This window comes from Ahaetulla prasina, chromosome 10 (genome assembly GCF_028640845.1).
Source record: "Ahaetulla prasina isolate Xishuangbanna chromosome 10, ASM2864084v1, whole genome shotgun sequence".
Lineage (NCBI taxonomy): Eukaryota > Metazoa > Chordata > Lepidosauria > Squamata > Colubridae > Ahaetulla > Ahaetulla prasina.
Genome location: NC_080548.1, coordinates 20,404,328 through 20,423,315, shown reverse-complemented (window position 1 = coordinate 20,423,315; position 18,988 = coordinate 20,404,328). Strand labels below are relative to the sequence as shown.

General features: G+C 47.3%; 1 protein-coding gene across 2 annotated transcripts in view; it reads right to left on the bottom strand.

The window, feature by feature from the left end:
* HIVEP3 (HIVEP zinc finger 3) overlaps nucleotides 1–12,945 on the bottom strand; it is a 258,006-nt gene extending 245,061 nt beyond the window's left edge. The window contains exons 1-2 of one of the 2 annotated variants that reach the window (XM_058195714.1): nucleotides 12,300–12,945; nucleotides 5,636–5,737 (exon numbers count right to left, since the gene is read on the bottom strand). The gene's annotated coding sequence lies outside the window, so the exon portion shown is untranslated. The remainder of the gene's footprint in view (nucleotides 1–5,635; nucleotides 5,738–12,299) is intronic. The other variant, XM_058195715.1, reaches the window with a different exon arrangement.
* Between the last annotated feature and the right edge of the window lie 6,043 nt (nucleotides 12,946–18,988).

Genomic DNA, 18,988 nt, shown 5'->3' with positions numbered 1-18,988 from the left:
GTTGGAAAGGAGTTTGCAGGGCTTCTATTTTTTTTTTATTGAGTTTTTACAATTAAACAATTTTCATTCAACTTTTGTGCATGACTATGACCATCTACATAGCATCCCATTAGAGTTCTCCTATACTCTATATAATTTTACTAAATTATATTACTAATTCTAATTAGAATTATCTAATTCTTACTAATTCTACTATCCGTTATTTTCCTTTTTCCGATTTTTGACCCAATTATACCATTTCTCCCATATTACATAAAAATCCGAATCCATCCGTCCTTTTAGTTCAAGTGTCATTTTGTCCATCTCGGCGCAATCCAATATTTTTATAATTATTAACTCTTCAGAGGGTGTATTTGACCTTCTACAACATTGCGCAAATGCCAATCTTGCCACTGTTGTCATATGTAAAATAATATATATTGTTGTTTTTTCATATTTTGTTTTCATCATTCCTAGAAGAAACAGCTCTGATGTGTATTCTGTCTGGAAACCTGTGACTTCCTGTATCCAACTATGTATTTTCATCCAAAACCTCCAGTTATGGAGCACCCACAACTTCTGGAGGCAAGCTGTTCCACTGACTGATTGTTCTCACCATCAGAAAATGTCTCCTTAGTTCTAGGTTGGATCTACAATTCCCTTCTCTTTTCAGTTTTGGGTAAAGACAGAAATGGGCAACCGTCCAACCTGAAGGCCAGGTATGTCCACACTGCGACGATTTTGTGACTTTCTCTTCCCCTTCAGGAACCTGTGCAGATCATTTATTTATTTATGATTACATTTTTATCTCACCTTTATTACTTTATTAGTAACTCGAGATGGCAAACACGCGTAACGCTTCTTCCTCCTCCTATGAGACAGAGGCGCTGGCCAAAAGTCACCCAGCCAGTTTTCACGTCTGAGAAGGGACTAGAACTCACACGGCCTCCTGCTTTCTAAGCCGGCATCTTAACCACTACACCAAAATGGCATCATGCCACTAAAGACGCCAGCTCTCATATTTATGATGGAGCAACTGGCCTAGTTATGAAGAATATCTATTTATAAGGTCACTAGAAGTCAAAAATGACTCGACGGCACGTAACCAAATGAAAATGGTGTGGGGTTTTTTTTTTCTTTTAAGGAAACAAAAGGAAAGATGAATATTTTTGCTTGAAAACAAAATTCCCATGCTCTAAAAACAAGGATAATGTAGGATAGCAGGCACGGCACAAAAGCTTGATGGCAAAGCCAAGTCTCCTTTGCACACACACAAATGTCGATACAAACTTTGTATACATGCAGATGGCAATAAAAATGCATGCCAATACAAACTAAGAGAAACGGTTTTCTTCCACATATTGAGCCCAAATGAGACAAAATCTGCCTTTTACTTCCTCCTCTAACCCAAGATGTACCTGTTTATCATATCCATCTTTTCTTCAACAGTATTAAGAAACTATGTTGGCTTCAGCAATAGCAATAACATTTAAGACTTATATACCATTTTACATTGTTTTATAGCCCTCTCTAAGTGGTTTACAGAGTCAGCCTATTGCCCCCAACAATTTGGGTCCTCATTTTACCGACCTCGGAAGGATGGAAGGCTGAGACAATCTTGAGCCTGGTGAGATTTGAAATGCCAAATTACAGGCAGCTGGCAGTCAGCAGAAGTAGCCTGCAGTACTGCACTCTAACCACTGTGCCACCGTGGCAGCACTTCTTTAAACGGGATGATCCACTGGAAGAACCTGAACTGGAAGAAATAGTCTTGAAGAGTGACTTTCGATAATCCTCAACTTACAACCAGTCATTCGGCAACCATTTGAAGTTACAGCGGCACAGAAAAAAGGGACTTACGACTGGTCCTCCCACTGTTGTGACCGAGGCCCAAGTAAGTAGTAATAAACTTAGTCCGTGGAAAAACAAACTTTATTCGAACAGCTGGGAATTACTTCATTCCCAGCGTCGTTCAACTCAAAGTAAAACAAATGCCTCCCAACACAAATTCCTCAGTTATCTAACAAACCTTAGTCCAATTAGGCAAACTGCTAAAGGTTCTTCCTGGCAAACGTCCAGAAGCCACAAAAACAAAGATGTAGACGAAGCAGAAGACGGAGCAGAAGACACAGCTACAACGTTGTTTTCTACAAAGCTGAAACGCCGATGCTGGTCTGTTTTAAGCCTTATGGGAGGGGCCAATCATCTCTTGGCCTTACTCCCGAGTTGTCCTCTCTGCTTTAGTTACTCTTGCCTCTGGCAGCTCTTCTCATGCGTGCATTAGGAACAGGCTCCTCCTGTTCCTCTGCCTCACTACTATCAGTCTCTGGAGGCTCTGGAGTCCGCACCTCACTTCCCGATGGCCCTGGCCTCACCTCAGCCTCATCACTGTCCGACTCCATTGCCAGCTCCATAGGCTGCTGACGGACCACAACACCCACTTACAACCATTGCAGCATTCCCACGGTTCACATAATCAAAATTTGGGTTCTTGGCAAATGCCATGTATTTAAGGACCTCCCCAGTAAGCTTCCAACAAGTCAACGACAAAAGCCAAACTCATTTAACAATAACCACGGCAAAAAAAAAATGTCATGACTTAACAAACTCCTCACTTAGCCACAGAAAGTCTGGTCCCAATTGTGGTTGTAAGTCAAGGACTACACCTGTATGCTTTTTAACTCAAAAGGGGATCCAAAATATTTGGGGCAAGCTCATGGAAAAATGAGAACTTCTCCAGACCTAAGCAATTTGAACATCGCACAGTCTCTCCTGGCAAGGAACCGAGATGCTTGGGAATTGAGGTTTCCTCTTGAAGCTCATCGTGTTTTGGGACACAACAGGCCAGCAAATCTTCCTGACCCAACCCAGTCGTTGCCAAAAGTTTATTACCATCGAACTCCAAGACACACAAAAGTGCAGCCTGCAATATTGTGCAACCATGTTCAAGTTCACATTTTCCTAATGCTTCAGGGAACAGAATGGAGGCCCAAAGAGCAGCGAGCAAAATCGCTGTAATTCTGTGAAATATAACAACAATAAAAAGAAATCCCAGCCGGGGGCCCAATCCACCTCCAACTGAAGCCCAGACTCCCGTTGTTTGACAACACTTGGTGAACAGAGAACAGCATTAAAGGTCCCGTTCCTTGTTTCACCTATTGTCCTAAACTACAGGGTGGCTTGTTTCAACCTGGCCTAGCATGAATTATAGCAGGGATGTCAAACTCGATTTCATGGAGGGCTGCATCAGGGTTGTGTCTGACTTTGGGGGAGCAGAGGGGGCGTGGGCAGGGAGGGCGTGGGCAGCTCGACGTCACTCGTGTCAGGGGCGCCTATGGCAGCCCAAGCACCCTGCCAGTGACAATGGGCTCCCGAGCTCCGTTTTTGGCTGCAACGGCCTCCTGCAACCCTGTGTCAGCGAAAATGGAGCTTGGGAGTGCCGCTTTTGGTCCTTGTAGATCTGTTTTAGGCTGCAATGGCCTCCTGCAACCCTCTGCCAGCAAAAATGGAGTGTGGGAGAGCTGCAGCCGAGCTCCGTTTTCACTGGCAGAGGCACCGCGGGCCGGTCCTTCACTGTTTCCAGGGCAGCCCCCACAGGCCAGATCTAAGCACCCAGCGGTGAGTTTGACACCCCTGAATTACAGCCATGAATTATAGTTTATATACGAGTCAACTATGGCTTGTCAAAGTATGGACTGCTTATCTATCTGTGCTTTAATTCATTATGTGAAGCCACCCAATAAAGCCCGTGGATATTCAGTGCACGGCTACTTACCATGTTTCCCGGAAAATAAGACATCACCTGATAATAAGCCCAATTGGGCTTTTGAGCGCATGCGCTAAAATAAGCCACTCCCCAAAAATATTTAAACACATGTGCAGCCGGTCCCCGCCATTTCCTCTGCTTAGGGTTAGGGAGACAGAGCTGGAAATCAGGTAAGATGGCAGGAGGAGCCCCGTCTTGCTCCACACGCCCCAAAATAATAAGACCTCCCCGAAAATAAGGCCGAGCGCTTATCTCGGGGTTCAAAAAAATATAAGACAGGGTCTTATTTTCAGGGAAACACAGTAGCAATCATCCTTAATAGGAACCTTCTGATTGTTACATGATAATAAAGGTAAAGGTAAAGGTTCCCCTCGCACATACGTGCTAGTCGTTGCCGACTCTAGGGGGCGGTGCTCATCTCCATTTCAAAGCCGAAGAGCCAGCGCTGTCCGAAGACGTCTCCATGGTCATGTGGCCGGCATGACTCAACGCCAAAGGCGCACAGAACGCTGTTACCTTCCCACCAAAGGTGGTCCCTATTTTTTCTACTTGCATTTTTTACGTGCTTTCGAAACTGCTAGGTTGGCAGAAGCTGGGACAAGTAACGGGAGCTCACCCCGTTACACAGCAGCACTAGGGATTCAAACCGCTGAGCTGCCGACCTTTCGATCAGCAAGCTCAACGTCCTAGCCCCTGAGCCTAATAGGGAGCTCCAATCCCTTGGAGCTAATTCTGCCATCTGCGATTCCTTGCCAGGGTCCAGCTATCTTTAAACAGTTGCACGACACACTGAAATACTAGCAAATATAAGCAACTACACTGCCACGTTTACCTCCGCCATGCAAAACTCCAGGCACGAAACCAAACTGCTTATCTATGAGATGCATCTGCCATACAAAATGCAAGTTTCCATGCATGAAATACAGCTGATTAACAATCAGATGTATGACATCATACTGGCCCCTGGATTGAGAAAGAGGGAACGATCCCAAAGTTCCCCAGCAATCTTTTGTGGCTGTGGTGGGGGAGGGGGCGGTCAGAACCTGGATCTTTCTGCTTCTGGTCTAGCACTTTTACCAGTAGATCACCAAGATTCTTGGTCAGGAGGGAGACATTAGTCCAATGATCTCCGGAAAACTTCAGTGGCTGAAGGGAGACCAGAAGCTGGATTTCCCGGTCTTAGTTCAGCAGCACATTCCTTGCAACAGGATGATGGATTTGGGGTTGAAACAAAAGAACTGGCCACATTACAGATGGTCCTCCACTTACAACCCTTTATTTAGTGACCATTTGAAGTTGCAACAACACTGGGGAAAAAGTGACTTATGACCATTTCTCACACTTATGACCTTTGTTGCGGCATCCCTATGTTCATGCGATCAAAATGCAGCAACTGAACTCATATTTATGATGGTTATAGTGCCCCAGGGTCATGCGGAAGCCAGGTTCTCTTTAACAACGGTGTTACTAACAACTGCAGTGATTCACTTAACAACTGTGGCAAGGTAGGTCATAAAAGGAGACAAAAATCACTCAGCCACGGTCTTGCTTTAGCAACAGAGATGTTGGGTTTAGTGGTGGTTGTAAGTCAAGAACTGCCTGTTATCTCATGAGCTTCCCTTTGATCTTAACTCTCCCTCCCAGGCCCTAAATGGCTTCACCAGCCATATGAATCATGGCTCATATAATTCAACATTTCAGAATTGTAGTTATCTTCACGTGGAACTGATTATTTTTCCTGGGCTAAGGCGGCACCAGAACTCACAGCCTCCTGGTTTCTAGACTGGAACCTTAACCACCAAAACAAACTGGCTCTAGAAGTAAACCTAAATCATGAAAGCATAATGAAAATTGCACATTGTTTGGAAACAAAAACAGTGTGAAACCTACCATAAGAAATGCCTTCAATGTGTTATTTGTCAGACAACACTGTCCATCGAAAGCAGGAAGCCAAAATTCTTATCATTGTTTTTATTGGCTGCATAGAGTAACCTATAAGTTTTAAAAGAAGAAGGGGGGAGTTAATAGTTGCCTAACTCTAATTAGACAATGTTGTTGTTTTTTCCCTTAAGAGTTTGACACACATTCATTTCCTGTTTGGAGGGAGGAGGGAAGCAGCAATTATAAGTTTGAGAGACTCTGCCATAAAGGGAATTTTAAAATTAAAATATTCCCCTAAAGAAGGGGTTTGTTTATAAACCCCAGCCTTGGAATTCAATGAATATGACTGCCCTTAAAATCATTCACCAAGCAGCATTAGAGCATCAGCAACGACACCCTGACTGGCTGTGAAAATTTCACACTGTTGAACATCCCTCTCTTCCAACTGTTAACAAGCAATTTCTTATCTCTAAAGGCATCAATACAGCAACTACAAACACTGCTAACCATCGCTGGATATCTTGGTCATTGAAACATTTCAGCCAGAGACGAGCTGTCATCCAACCGGATATCACATTTTCAAGTAAACAGCATAAAATCCGTCATCAATAATTTGTGTAAAAGCATATTCTGTTACTACAAGGGACCAGCATGTTCCTGGTAACATTCGACACCTTGGCAAGGAGAAAAATTATACTGTATGAACAGTTGTCCATTTCAACAAAAACATATTAAATCTTTTTTACTTTTTGCTAAGTATTCTAATGGATGACAGTGATATTAAACCGTAGGGTATTTTTTGAAATGCCCAGCAGCTGAATACAGCTTGCAAAACTCCTAATGCCATAACGAGAATGCACACACAACTCCATTTTTTTTTAATTTGCATTTATATACCACCCTTCTCTGAAGACTCAGGGCGGCTTACACTATGTTAGCAATAGTCTTCATCCTATTTGTATATTTATATACAAAGTCAACTTATTGCCCCCAACAATCTGGGTCCTCATTTTACCTACCTTATAAAGGATGGAAGGCTGAGTCAACCTGAGTCATTTATTTTTCCGTTCCCTGAACTAATTGTAAGAATTAGTAGTCTCTGCTCTTAACTTAATCCAAAACTGATCAGCTAAATGGGGCTTAACTTGAACCACAATTTGCTCCATCAAGCCAAAGGTTGTTTCAGGAAACAGAATTGGCAACAGGTACAGTTTATGCAGGTGAGCAACGGAACCAGACTTTGAAATATAATTAAAATCTTTCAAATAACTGGAACTACTAAAGGCAGAGGAAACTGCAGGACAGCCATGTCCACTAAGGCTGGTTCTCCAAAGCTCAGTTTAGCAATACTTGCAAATCCTTCTCCCCTTTCTTCTCATTCAACTTTAGTTAGCTCTTGTGCCAAGAACTTTACTAGTGCTCCTTGTTACCAGAAACACCAAAAAAATGCTGGAACCTGACCAACTCAATCACATGTCTTTTTTTAAAAAAAAAAGAAAGAAAGAAAGATCCAGGTTAGGAAGACACAAACGCTTATGTTTTGGAATCTAAAGAAATACAAGACCTCCTATAACTGTGATGGCGAACCGGTGGCACACAGAGCCTGCTCTGTGGGCACGTGTGCCATTGCCAACTGGTCTTCGTGGGCACCAGAGCGCTGGAAAACGGCCTCAAAACAGCCCAAAAAACAGGCAAAAAACCCAGGCCGTTTTCCTGGCTGTTTTCAGGAGCTTTATTAGGCTGTTTTCAGGCCGTTTCAGGCAGTTTTTCAGCTGTTCTCAGGCCTTTTTTTTAGCCCAAAAAACAGGCATGCGGTCACCAGCCAGCTGGTCTTTGGGTTTCCATTGCTCTGGTAAACACACGCACGCACGCACATGCATTCCGTTTTGGGGATTTGGTGCTGAAAAGGTTCGCCATCACTGTCCTATAAGGCAGGCCAATCTTGGCAATTTTAAGCCTGGAGGATTTCAACTCCCAGAATTCCCCAACTAGCTTTGCTGGCTAGGGAATTCTGGGAGTTGAAGTCCTCCAGGCTTAAAGTTGCCAAGGTTGGAGACCCCTGCTATAAGGTGTTTCAATTCGCTAGGAAGCTTTCCAATGTGAAACCCTTGTGGATGGGGGTGGGGATGGGACCCACAGAATTTCCTATTTAAGGAGAATCTCCTTAATTCGCTAAATGGCAGTTCAACCCTAAAGTTACATCTGCCTTGCTATTTGTTATGCAATGTATTTGTTATGCATAAATAATTATTATGCAATTAAAAGAGGCCAATTATCACCCAAAAATGGCCCAGGCCAGATTTATATACTAGGAAGCCCTTAAAGACTTTTATTTATTTATTTATTTTTTCCTCTTTTCCCTCCACACAGAGAACAACCCTCTGCAGTCAAGTCTGCTACAATCAGAGCACCGCAACCGTCTCAGACCCCAACAGAAGAACCTCAGCACGGATGGCTAAAGATAGACAAGGCAGGTATGACAAGCCATGAAGGTGCTAAGCAAAAAGATTTCCAGGCAGTAGTTGGAGGTCCTTTGCTGCAAAGTAAGATGCTGGAATTTGCCTAACACCCACCCACCCACCCCGCAACCTTCCTCCCCACCCTCACAACCAGGAGATAGAATATTGTACTGTTCTCCAAAACCTAAATGCCATTTAAATGTCAGTCATCTGTCATAGGTGGAAAAGCTGCAATTGATAAAGAAAAAATAATTCAGGTAAGCTCGCTGAGGCACAGAATGCATGCTTTGCTGGGCATCTGATGTGCAGAGCCATCTATCAGGAGCAGATGATGCCATGCTTTCAAACTAACCATATTCTGCGGCAACACACACAGCCTTTAAAGAAAGGGGGGGGGGAGAGAGAATGCAAAACTAGAGGGAAATGCCACTGCTCCGTTCAGCTCCTCCCATCCAGTGGAAATTAAACCTTAGCTCCCTCCAAGAAGCAGACCAGAGGTTTCACTGCCCCTCCTCTCCACCCGGATACCCCCCACCCACTCACCCACCCACCCAGATATACAAAGGCCTCTTCTCCAATCAATTGACTAAGGGGAGGGAGGAAGAAGATTAAAATTCTAAATGCACCCACCCTGTGACGAGGAGGCTAAGCCCATGTGTGTCTGGCGCCTTGAATCAGAAGCATCATCGCAGAGGTTGGCAAATGTTATTTTTACCCGTTCTCCCACTTCCCCCCCCCCACTCCATCAGGCACAACTCCCAAGGTATCTGGAAGCCAGGCTAAGTTTAAAAGCAAGAAAAGATCCAGATGCAAGAGGTCTATGGTATCCAAGGGGTTTTAGCCCTCCTGCGAGTTAAAAGGCCTGCACACCCTTTCCCGGAGCACCTTGTCCGTCCGTCTGTCCGTCCTCCCCCCTTCCACCCCACACAGGCCTTCCAGAAGAGGCTCAAACCTGCAGGAGGCGATGAAAGGGTTAACCTCCATGGATTGACACCCGCAAAGGTTACTTCAGGCCCTGAGAGCAAAAGCTGGATCCTATCAGCTGTGCTGCACAGCCCACTCCAGGGAATAGCTGTTTCTTCTCTCTCTCTCTCTCTCTCTCTCTCTCTCTCTCTCTCTCTCTCCAGGCCACCCCAGAACAGCCCCTCCTGCAGGACACCCCCAGAGACTGGAGCCCATTCCCAAGTGACCCCCTCCACACACACACACACACACACTTCTCCACTACCAAAAATGGAATCTCCCCCCCCCCCATCCTTCCCCAGCAGAAAACAAACCACAGCAACTGTGCCAACACTTTGACAAGGGCACAGCCCCCCAAGCAGGAGGGCAGGCAGAATAAACAGGAAAACCACCTCTGGGGTTTTCCATCACCTTACTTACCTTTTTTGCAGGGTAGCTTGCAACAGCCAAGCCTCCTCTGGCATTCTTTCCACTTCCTTTTCCTTTTTTGCAGGGGAAGGGGGCGGGGGGGGGGGGAGGCAAGAAGGAATTGGCTGCCTGGTTTCCTCCTGCTGGAGGAGGTGAGGCTCCTTCCAGCGGATCGGGCGATGGGATCTCTCTCCGCCAACACCTGTTTTGGGCAGGCGGGGGAGGGAGGGAGAGGTGGGGAAACGATCGGAGAAGAGAATTGCTGTCAGCTGGCTCAGAAGGCGAGCGGACGGGTCATGCCGGGTGGCCGTCGGAGCCGATTCCACCCCAAATCAATGCGGGGGTGGGGGGAATTCTGGGGGGGGGAGGAGGAGGAGGAGGGGGGGCTGGCATCTACTGGCATAACCACCACAAGGGCCCAGCCTGCTTCATAATGGGAGATCTCGCAGGCTGTGAGCATGCTCCACAGCTGGGATCGAGCCTTCCGCTTGTTTATTCTTCGGAATCAAAAAGCACCCGAGCCCGGGGAGGAAGCAACGAAAGGCGGCGAGGCAGCCACCGAAAGCCTCTTCCTGAAGCTGCTGGACAGCAGGGAATCAATTTCGGCCCGGAACAGCCGCAGCATCATCGGATCGGTCGCTTGCTCCGCTGTTGTTATTGTTGATGATGATTTTTTTAAAAAATATATATATATAAAGTAACTAATAATTGCAACTGTCTTGCTTATCCTAGAGATGTTATTCTAGAGATGATGGGCGCGAATAACAATAACAACAGCCAGGCTTTGCACTCTTTTTCTCTTCTCCCCCCCCCTCCTTCCACCCGCTTTCTGTGCTATTTAGGCCTTTGAAACGTGGTTGGAAGCCTTTTAAAGCTACAGTACACTTATTGGCAGGAGTGGGGGGGGTCTGCTTTAAAGGGGAGGGAGAGCCGGCTTGGGAAGAGAGCCACAAGCCAGCGGGCACTACGAAGGACGCCGTGGGGGGAGGAGGAGGAGGAGAAGGAGGGAGGAGGAGTTACCGCTCAGCTCCGCCCCTTGGGAAAGGCAGCAGTCCCGCTCTATGCCCAGGCGCGTTTTCTTGGCCGCGCTGGGCGCTTCCCGGATCGCGGGCACTAGGTTTTGTTTGCATCCGCCGTCCCTTCTCTTGGCCGCTCCGCCAGCACCCTTTCCTTGCCACGCGGCTTTTGCAACTCTATCCAGCACAAGAAGCCTTCCCGTAAACACGCTTCTCACACATACACACTAACCCGTTTTCTGGCTTGGCACCAGATACAGAAGCACAAAACGCAACAGCGGGGCGGGAGGGAGGGGGTGGGTTCCACATTTTTTTTAAAGCCATTTAAACAAAACACGGGGGAAACGAACGGAGTTTGTCACGGAATCCGAAGGTTTGCAAGACGACCGGGGCAAGCGTGTCGTGTGAACTCAGAACACGGATGTCTCAAGAGGAGGGGGGGGTGGATGTGCTTTCCCGGAACAGCGGGGAGCGGAATGACAGGCTGGATGGAAGCAAGGTGGACCAGGCAACCTGTTAGCTGGGAGTCATTCCCACGCGCGCGGTGGAAAGGCAGGAGGCCACAAACACGGGAATCCTGCGGGGCTTGAAAGGTTCACCACGGGTTCGCGCTACTCGCAGGCGCCCCGGCTCCCTTTTAGAAACTCGATATTGTGAAGCGTGTGCACCAAAATTTAACACATAGCCAGGCACAGCTCTTTATTTACCACCACGACCCCCCACGGCCCACTGCAGTTAACGTAGCATGCTTCCAAGCAAAAAACATACTAGAAAGGCAGAAGGATCCGTTTCTGCAGATCTTCAAGATGCTAAGTAAGGAGTAAGTAACTCACGGCGGACGGAGCAACTTCTAAAGCAGACGAAGTTCAGACCAGCCGCGGCCACCCCACTACCTGCTTACTCTCCCTAAAGTGCATTAGAATAGCATAGCATAGCATAGCATAGCATAGCATAGCATAGCATAGCATAGCATAGCATAGCATAGAATAGAATAGAATAGCAGAGTTGGAAGGGACCTTGGAGGTCTTCTAGTCGAACCCCCTGCTTAGGCAGGAAACCTTACACTTTGCTTCCGAGTAAACACGCATATTCGGTACAGTCCTAAGCCTCTCATTTCCAAAAGGGAAGCCCTGCCGCGTTTATTTGCACAAGATCTCATCCGCGATTACAGTGGTTTTTTTTCCCGACGCGTCCTTTTTTTTTTTTGGCCGACAGCGCACGTCCTCTCAAAAAATAAGCCAAACTTTAGAAACGAGACCAAATAATAATAATAATAATAATAATACAACGTTCCTGCGGGGTCACCGGCAGCTCACCCGGCCGCCTGACTGAGAACTAGCGCCTTGAGAAGATCTTTCACCCCGAAGTTGGGTGCCACACGACTTTACGCGGTCGGACTCGACCTCCGCAGCCCCTCGCGGGAACCCGTCCGTCTCCTCCCGGCACGCGAGGCGAGAAGGGCTTCGTGTGAGCCCCTCGCGGGGACGCGCGACGGGATGGGAACATCCCACCCATTCTTCTTTCCCCCCCCACGCTCCTTTTCTCCAGGATGGCCCCGAGATCGGATCCCCACACAGCTCATTTTGGGGAAGGGGCTTCTTTTCTTTTTCTTTTTTCTTTCTTTTTTTCTTTTTTTTCCCCCTGACTAAGCGGCTCAGTGGCTAAGACGCTGAGCTTGTCGATCAGAAAGGTCGGCAGTTCGAATCCCTAGTACAGGTCTCCTGCGTGAGCAAGGGGGTTGGACTAAATGACCTCCACGGTCCCATCCGACTCCGCTACTGTTTAACTTCTTTTCTTGCCTTTACAACCCAAAAGCCCGCTACTCACCGCATCCAAAATAATAATAATAATAAGGGAGTCTCGGAGAAGCGACTGGCAACACCGGGCCGTCCGACGTTTTGTTTCAAAGACGACGGGAGACGCAGCGCTGCCCAACAAGCTCCGAAATCCACGGGCCGGTCCAGAGGGGACGGAAAAGCGGCGGGGGGGTGGGGAAGGCGGGCTGGAGCCGGGCTTCTCCGGCCGCGGATCCGCGAAGCGCCGCCTCAGCGCTCCAGGATAAGCCCGGCCAAGGAGGACGACGAGCCCACCAGGCGCTCGGCCGCCGGGGAAACCTGAGCGAAGTTGCCGGAGGAAACCCGCCGCTGCCGCCGCTGCCTCTGCTGCCGCTGCCGCCGCCGCCGCCTCGTCTCCAGGGCGGGCGCCTCAGGAGGGCAGCCGCGTCGTCCTCCCCGCCGGGAGCCGCCGAGCCATTGGCGAAGAGGAGACATCCTACATCGAGAGGCCGCTTCAGCTACCGCCCCTCGCCCGGTGCCTTTCAACGCAGCCCCTCCCGGGAGCTTTGGCCGGGACGAGAGAGAGAGAGAGAGAGAGAGAAAGAAAGAGGCTCCTGAGCGCGTGCAGAGCGCGCGGGCGACCTGACGGAGCGCTCCTTCCTTCAAGCCTCGGCGCCGGGGAGCGACATCAAGCTCGTTGGGCGAAATCTACCGGGCTCCGTCCGAATATATATATATATATATCGTTTTAAAGCTACAGTACACAGTCCGAATATAAATATATCGTTTTGGGGGAGAAGCCGAGACAAAGCAGCCTCCGGGCGTGTGCAGAGTGCCACCCCTTGCGGGGCTTGAACTCACACAGCGCTGCAGAGCGAAAGCCCCGCCCCTTTGGAACGCCAAGCCAAGGCCAGCTGCTCAAGGGCTGCGTCGCGCTCTCTTTGCTGGGGCTGCCAAGCCGCTGGGGGCGGTGGTGGAGCGGCTCCGGCTCTGTCCTGGCCTTCCCGCCTCCTACAAGGGGAGAGAAAGCTGGGGAGGGAGGGGGGGGACACAGAGAGAGATAGAGATTATCCTATTTTGCGTCTCGTTGCTCCGGCGAGCCCGGCTGCGATCACCAATTGGCTGGCCGCTTGCAACCGGAAATGTCACCAGCTCTGGGCTCGGCTGCTGCCCAGAGCGCCCTGAGCTCAGCAAAATTTTGGCACCGCCGCTCCGCCTCTGGCTCTCACACGGCAACACCCCCCCCCGTCCCCATACACGCTGGGTGGAGGGAGGGGGGAAGAGAGGGAGTTTCACTTGTCTTTCGCTCAGGGTGAGGTTGGTTGGTGGCTGGTTGGCTGGCTTAGTCCAAACAAGGAAGGAGATTATCCAAGCGGAGAGGTGACCACAGCTGCGGTGGGGAAACAAGGGGGAAGGCTTTGAAAGATGAGGGGAGGGGGGCAATCGAGACCCTTCCAACGGTAGCACCCCCTCCCTCCTTTGCAGGACTATGTTTGGGCTTTGGCCCTGATCCAGGAATCGCCAGTGAATAAGAGACAACCGTCCTGAGGGGCAAAACTTGAGAAGCTGGATTTGTTCCCGGTTTAGGTGAAAGCTGGTTTGGTTCGGTTTGGGTTCGTTTCGTTTAGGTTTAGGTTTAGGTTTAGGTTTAGGTTTAGGTTTAGGTTAGGCTAGGCTAGGCTAGGTTAGGTTAGGTTAGGTTAGAATTGTTATGTCCCCTGAGGGGGGTGCAGTAAACACAACAAGAAGAATAGAATAGAATAGAATAGAATAGAATAGAATAGAATAGAATAGAATTTTTTATTGGCCAAGTGTGATTGGACACACAAGGAACTCTGCTTTAGTTTAGAGAAGACCACACCTGGAATATTGCATCCAGTTTTGGTTACCACATTACAAAAAAGATGTTGAGACTCTGGACAAAGTGCAGAGAAGTGCAACTAAGATGATTAAAGGCCTGGAGGCTAAAACATATGGTACGAAAAACAGTTGGAGTATTTGGGTTTGGCTAGTCTAGAGAAAAGGACCAGGGGTGGCATGATAGCAGTATGCCAGTATTTTGGGGGGAGGTTGCCACAAAGAAGAGGGGATCAACTTATTTTCCAAAGCACCAGAGGGCAGAACAGGAAAAAAATGGATGGAAACTAATCAAGGAGAGAAGCAACCTGGAATTGAGGAGAAATCTCTTAAAAGTGAGGACAATTAACCAATGCCTTCAGGTTGCCTTCAGACATTGTGGGTGCTTCATCACTGGAATTTTTTAAGAAGAGACCAGACAGTCACTTGTCTGAGATGATATAGGATCTCCTGCTTGAGCAGGGGGTTGGACTAGAAGATCTCCAAACTTGATTCTGATTCTGCATTCACCTAAGCCAAGGGTGTCCAGTATTGGCAACTGTAAAGACCTGTGGACTTCAACTCCCAGCATTCCCCAGGCAGGCAGCCCTAAAGTTGCCAAGGTTGGACACCCCTGGCTTAAACCATGATGTGAGTTGGGTTGGGCTGAATGTGTTGAGAAATCCCCTCCCCACACAGGTAAGTGAGCACACCAAAGCTTAGCATCAGAGGTAAGAGTATTAATAGTATTAATCTCAAAAGTCTCAGGAGTGTGAAGCCCAGTTGGTAGTGAAGTGGAGAATAATGATTGATGGTGCAATCAAAGTTCCACCTGTTTTCAGTTGCATTATTGTATGTGCTAGTTTGACATTTTTTTTTAAATACGCCTAGTAGACAACTCAGAATATTTGAAAGATCCTGCAGTTTGCACCTTGGACCATGATTGGAGGAAAACATTTCAGTTCTTTGCTAAAAACACCCATTAACTAACTAACTTCCTTACAGGCAACTGAAGCTGGGAAAGTCAGCTCTCTTAAGGTATGAGATCTTAGAGGGAAATGAGGATGTTATGACTGGTAAAAGAAGGGAGAGGCAAAAGAGAGACACAACTGGCAACAATGAATGCAGCCTTCCAAACAATTCTCACCCAAGTTGAGGCAAAAAAGTTGAAATAAAACAGTTAACTTGAAGGAAGTCTAATAAATCCCAAGGGAAAACCATGCACAAAAACATCTTGTTTAATGAACACGTTCCATGGGTTGGTCAGAGTTAATTTTGGAGTCTTTGGTGAAATCTACCCTATTTTTAACATTGGTTTGTGAAGCATTGAGCAAGTTCCTGAAATGGACATGAAGCAATCGGTGAACCTAATCCTAATTTGCACCATAGGTTTGGTTTCTCATTTTATTTGTTTGTTTGTTTGTTTGTTTGTCAGAACAGTATATATAAGCATAAGCATGAAATAACTATACGAATTGGATACAATCAAAAGGAACATTAGGACAGGAACGGTAGGCACACTGGTGCTCTTATGCACGCCCCTTACAGACCTCTTAGGAATGGGGTGAGGTCAATAGTAGATAGTTTTAGGTTAAAGCTTTGGGGATTTTGGGAAGAGACCACAGAGTCTGGTAGTGCATTCCATTTCTAAGTCCATCCTGGGTTTCACAAGCAGCCTTTCCCACTGGTTCATTTCCCAAAGTCATTTTAACAAAAACCAAATGCCTGATTCTTGACAGACTTGAGAGTAACAAGAAAGAGAATCTGGGGCAGAAGACCCTAAATGGTGATAAAGATACCATTGAAGAGGGACCTTCCAGCCTGCAACAGCCAGGATACACACCACACACAAAACCAAAACTCTGGTAGGGACTTGTGGAACAGCCTGCTATGTGAACTCAACTATTGTAGTTTTCAGAGCCTACTTAGGGCCAAATGCTGTAAATCCAACCAGTTGTGATTTAATGCATATATCAAGGAGGACATGTGATCGGGTGGGCTGCTGGGGGTTCGGGAGAACCTCAAGCTAAGATTCTGTGCAGTTTGGAGAACCCACAAATCCCACTCCTGACTGGCCCCGCCCACTCTGCCCCACCCACCCCAGGAGTCCCCACGCAGCCTGTTTTAGATGCAGGAAAATGTAGGGCGCACGCAGAGGCTCGGGGTGGGCGAAAAATGACCCTGCTGGAAGTTCGGGAAGGCCGGAAACAGACCTGATTCCGGCCTCCAGAGGGCCTCTGGAGCCTGGGGATGCTGATTTTGCTTTCCCGGCGGCTCGAGAAAAGCCTCTGGAGTCCGGGGAGGGCAAAAATGCTCCCCCCGCCATGGTGCATGAGGCTGATTAGGCAACACCCACCATGGCCACGCCCACCCAGCAACTAGGCAGAGAACCCCTTGCTAAAAATTTTGAAGCCCACCCCTGCATGGAATGGTATGTGGAAAAGACCTTGGGAGACGGGCTTATGGGACACTGCCAAGGGAAGGGTCAGATAAGAGACAGTGTAGCTTTCAGCTGCATAATGGGAAGGACAAGAAGCTCGTAAGAAACTTCCTTAGTTTTTTGGGCTGTAAAGGAGATGGGGGAGGGGAAGCATTGTACTTTCAGATTTGCAAAATTCTGTCAATATAGCTTTATAATAAAGTAGAAATAGCTCATCTAATTGTTATTCCTATCTAGTTTACCCCACGTGGCCAACAGTAACGTAGTTTAGGATGTTACATGACTGCACACATCCAGTAGTTTTGCTAGTTTTATGGTCTCTAAGCAAAATGCAAGGTGGCTAGGTGGCTAAGACGCTGAGCTTGTCGATCGATAAGTTAGCGGTTCGAATCCCTAGTGCTGCGTAATGGGGTGAGCTCCCATTACTTGTCCCAGCTTCTGCCAACCTAGCAGTTCGAAAGCACGTAAAAAATGCAAGTAGAAAAATAAGGACCACCTTTGGTGGGAAGATAACAGTGTTCTGTGCACCTTTGGCATTTAGCCATGCCAGCCACATGACCATGGAAATGTCTTCGGATAGCGCTGGCTCTTCAGCTTTGAAACTGAGATGAGCACTGCCCCCTAGAGTCGGGAACAACTACCACATATGTGCGAGGGGAACCTTTGCCTTTATCTTTAAGCAAGATGCATTGTCAGGATGTATACAAGCATCTAGGTTTTTCAATAGTTTCTTCCCATGTTTAGTTCTACATTTTCTTTCTCTTCCACAGAGCTGTTTCATAATTAGGGGCACTGAAGCTTGTTTAAATTAAAGAAACCACAAAGCTTGAGCTGGCCATCCCTATCAAAGCCTTCCAGAAGCTTGAAAAAAACTTGGTTTTCCAGAAGACTTTGTGGTCTAAATCTTGCAATGCTGCCGGTGCCAAGAATGGAATTCCCATTATGTGTTACTCTTTTTTCCATCTAATAGATATTTTTATTTACTATTTTTATTTTACTTGTTGCACTGGTTTGTTTATACCACTTTGTGCTAAGCTAGAATTTTGGGTTGCTTTTAACAATGCCTAATTGACTTCAAGCCAATACAGATGGATTCATACATGCTACTAAGACATTAGCCAGATTTAGAAACAATTTGGATAAAACTGTAGGAAGTTAGCACCCACCCCTCTCCTAGAAGAATGAAATATTTTAGAAAATATTAAAAAGGGCAGAATATTATATTTCCCTGGATGAGAAATGGAGAAACATGTTTTAAGGACAAAGCAGCTCCCTGCAGTTTCCTGCCTCCCCGCACCTTTGTCAATGGGCCAGAGGCAGAAACTCATTCTCCCCACCTTTGTCAATGGACCATCATCTGCAACACAATAGGACCCATCTAGCAATAGAAACTCACCACATGGCACCTGGGAAGATTACATCAGCCAGCAAGTCTAGCTAAGACCCCCACCCCCTGGGAGTCTGACAACCAATCAGGATACTCTTCCTGTGCCCCAGGAAGTTCAAAGCTCAGAGAGGGCATAAAACCAAGGTACGCTCAGTATCTTGTCTCTTTTCTGTTCAGGAACTCAAACCACGTGAACCTGTCCTCCATTAAACCATCTTTCCAAGCAGTCTCCATGTTTCCAGTGTCTTTTTCCCCACTTGGAATTGAACCCAGATGAACATTTCTTCCAACAAAACTTAGCCAGGTGAGCAGAAATTCCAGGAGCTGGTAGCTAATTCCAGATAGTTTCTGGAAGAAATGCTATGAATCCATCAGAGTTTTATTGTTCTGAAAGGTTACCTATGAAGTAGTCCTTGGACAATTCCAGTATTTTGGGTGGACACAATCCAACATCGTACATGGAAATGCATTCCCTAAAGTCTGTGTGCCTGCACACACACACACACTCCCATTTCCTGAGTTTTTGGATGCTTGATTAACAAAGCACAAACACTTGGGAGATGACATGTAAGGCCGTGGTGGGATTCAAAAATTTTTACTACTGATTCTGTGGGTGTGGCTTGGTGGGCATGGCAGGGGAAGGATACAGTAAAATCTCCATTCCCTCCCCACTCCAGGGGAAGGTTGCTGCAAAATCCCCATTTCCTCCCATTCAGCTGAGACTCGGGAGGCAGAGAATAGATGGGGGAGGGGCCAGTCAGAAGTGGTATTTGCCGGTTCTCTGAACTACTCAAAATTTCCACTATGGGTTCTCCAGAACTGGTTAGAACCTGCTGAAACCCACCTCTGATGTAAGGCCAGGGCAGTGAGCAGTTTATCCAGGAGTTTCAGCTATTTAGAGCAGAGGTCAAAAAGAATACTCTCTGCCTTGCCAGCTAGACGTTATCAGATTCCACAACTACAAGAAGCTGCTTGATAAATGTCAACACATTTAGTTTATTGGTCTCAGCTGCGAGCTTCTCTTCGCAATCGACAAAGCAACTGCCAGAGATCCTTTACCTGGAAGTACCAAGGTTTG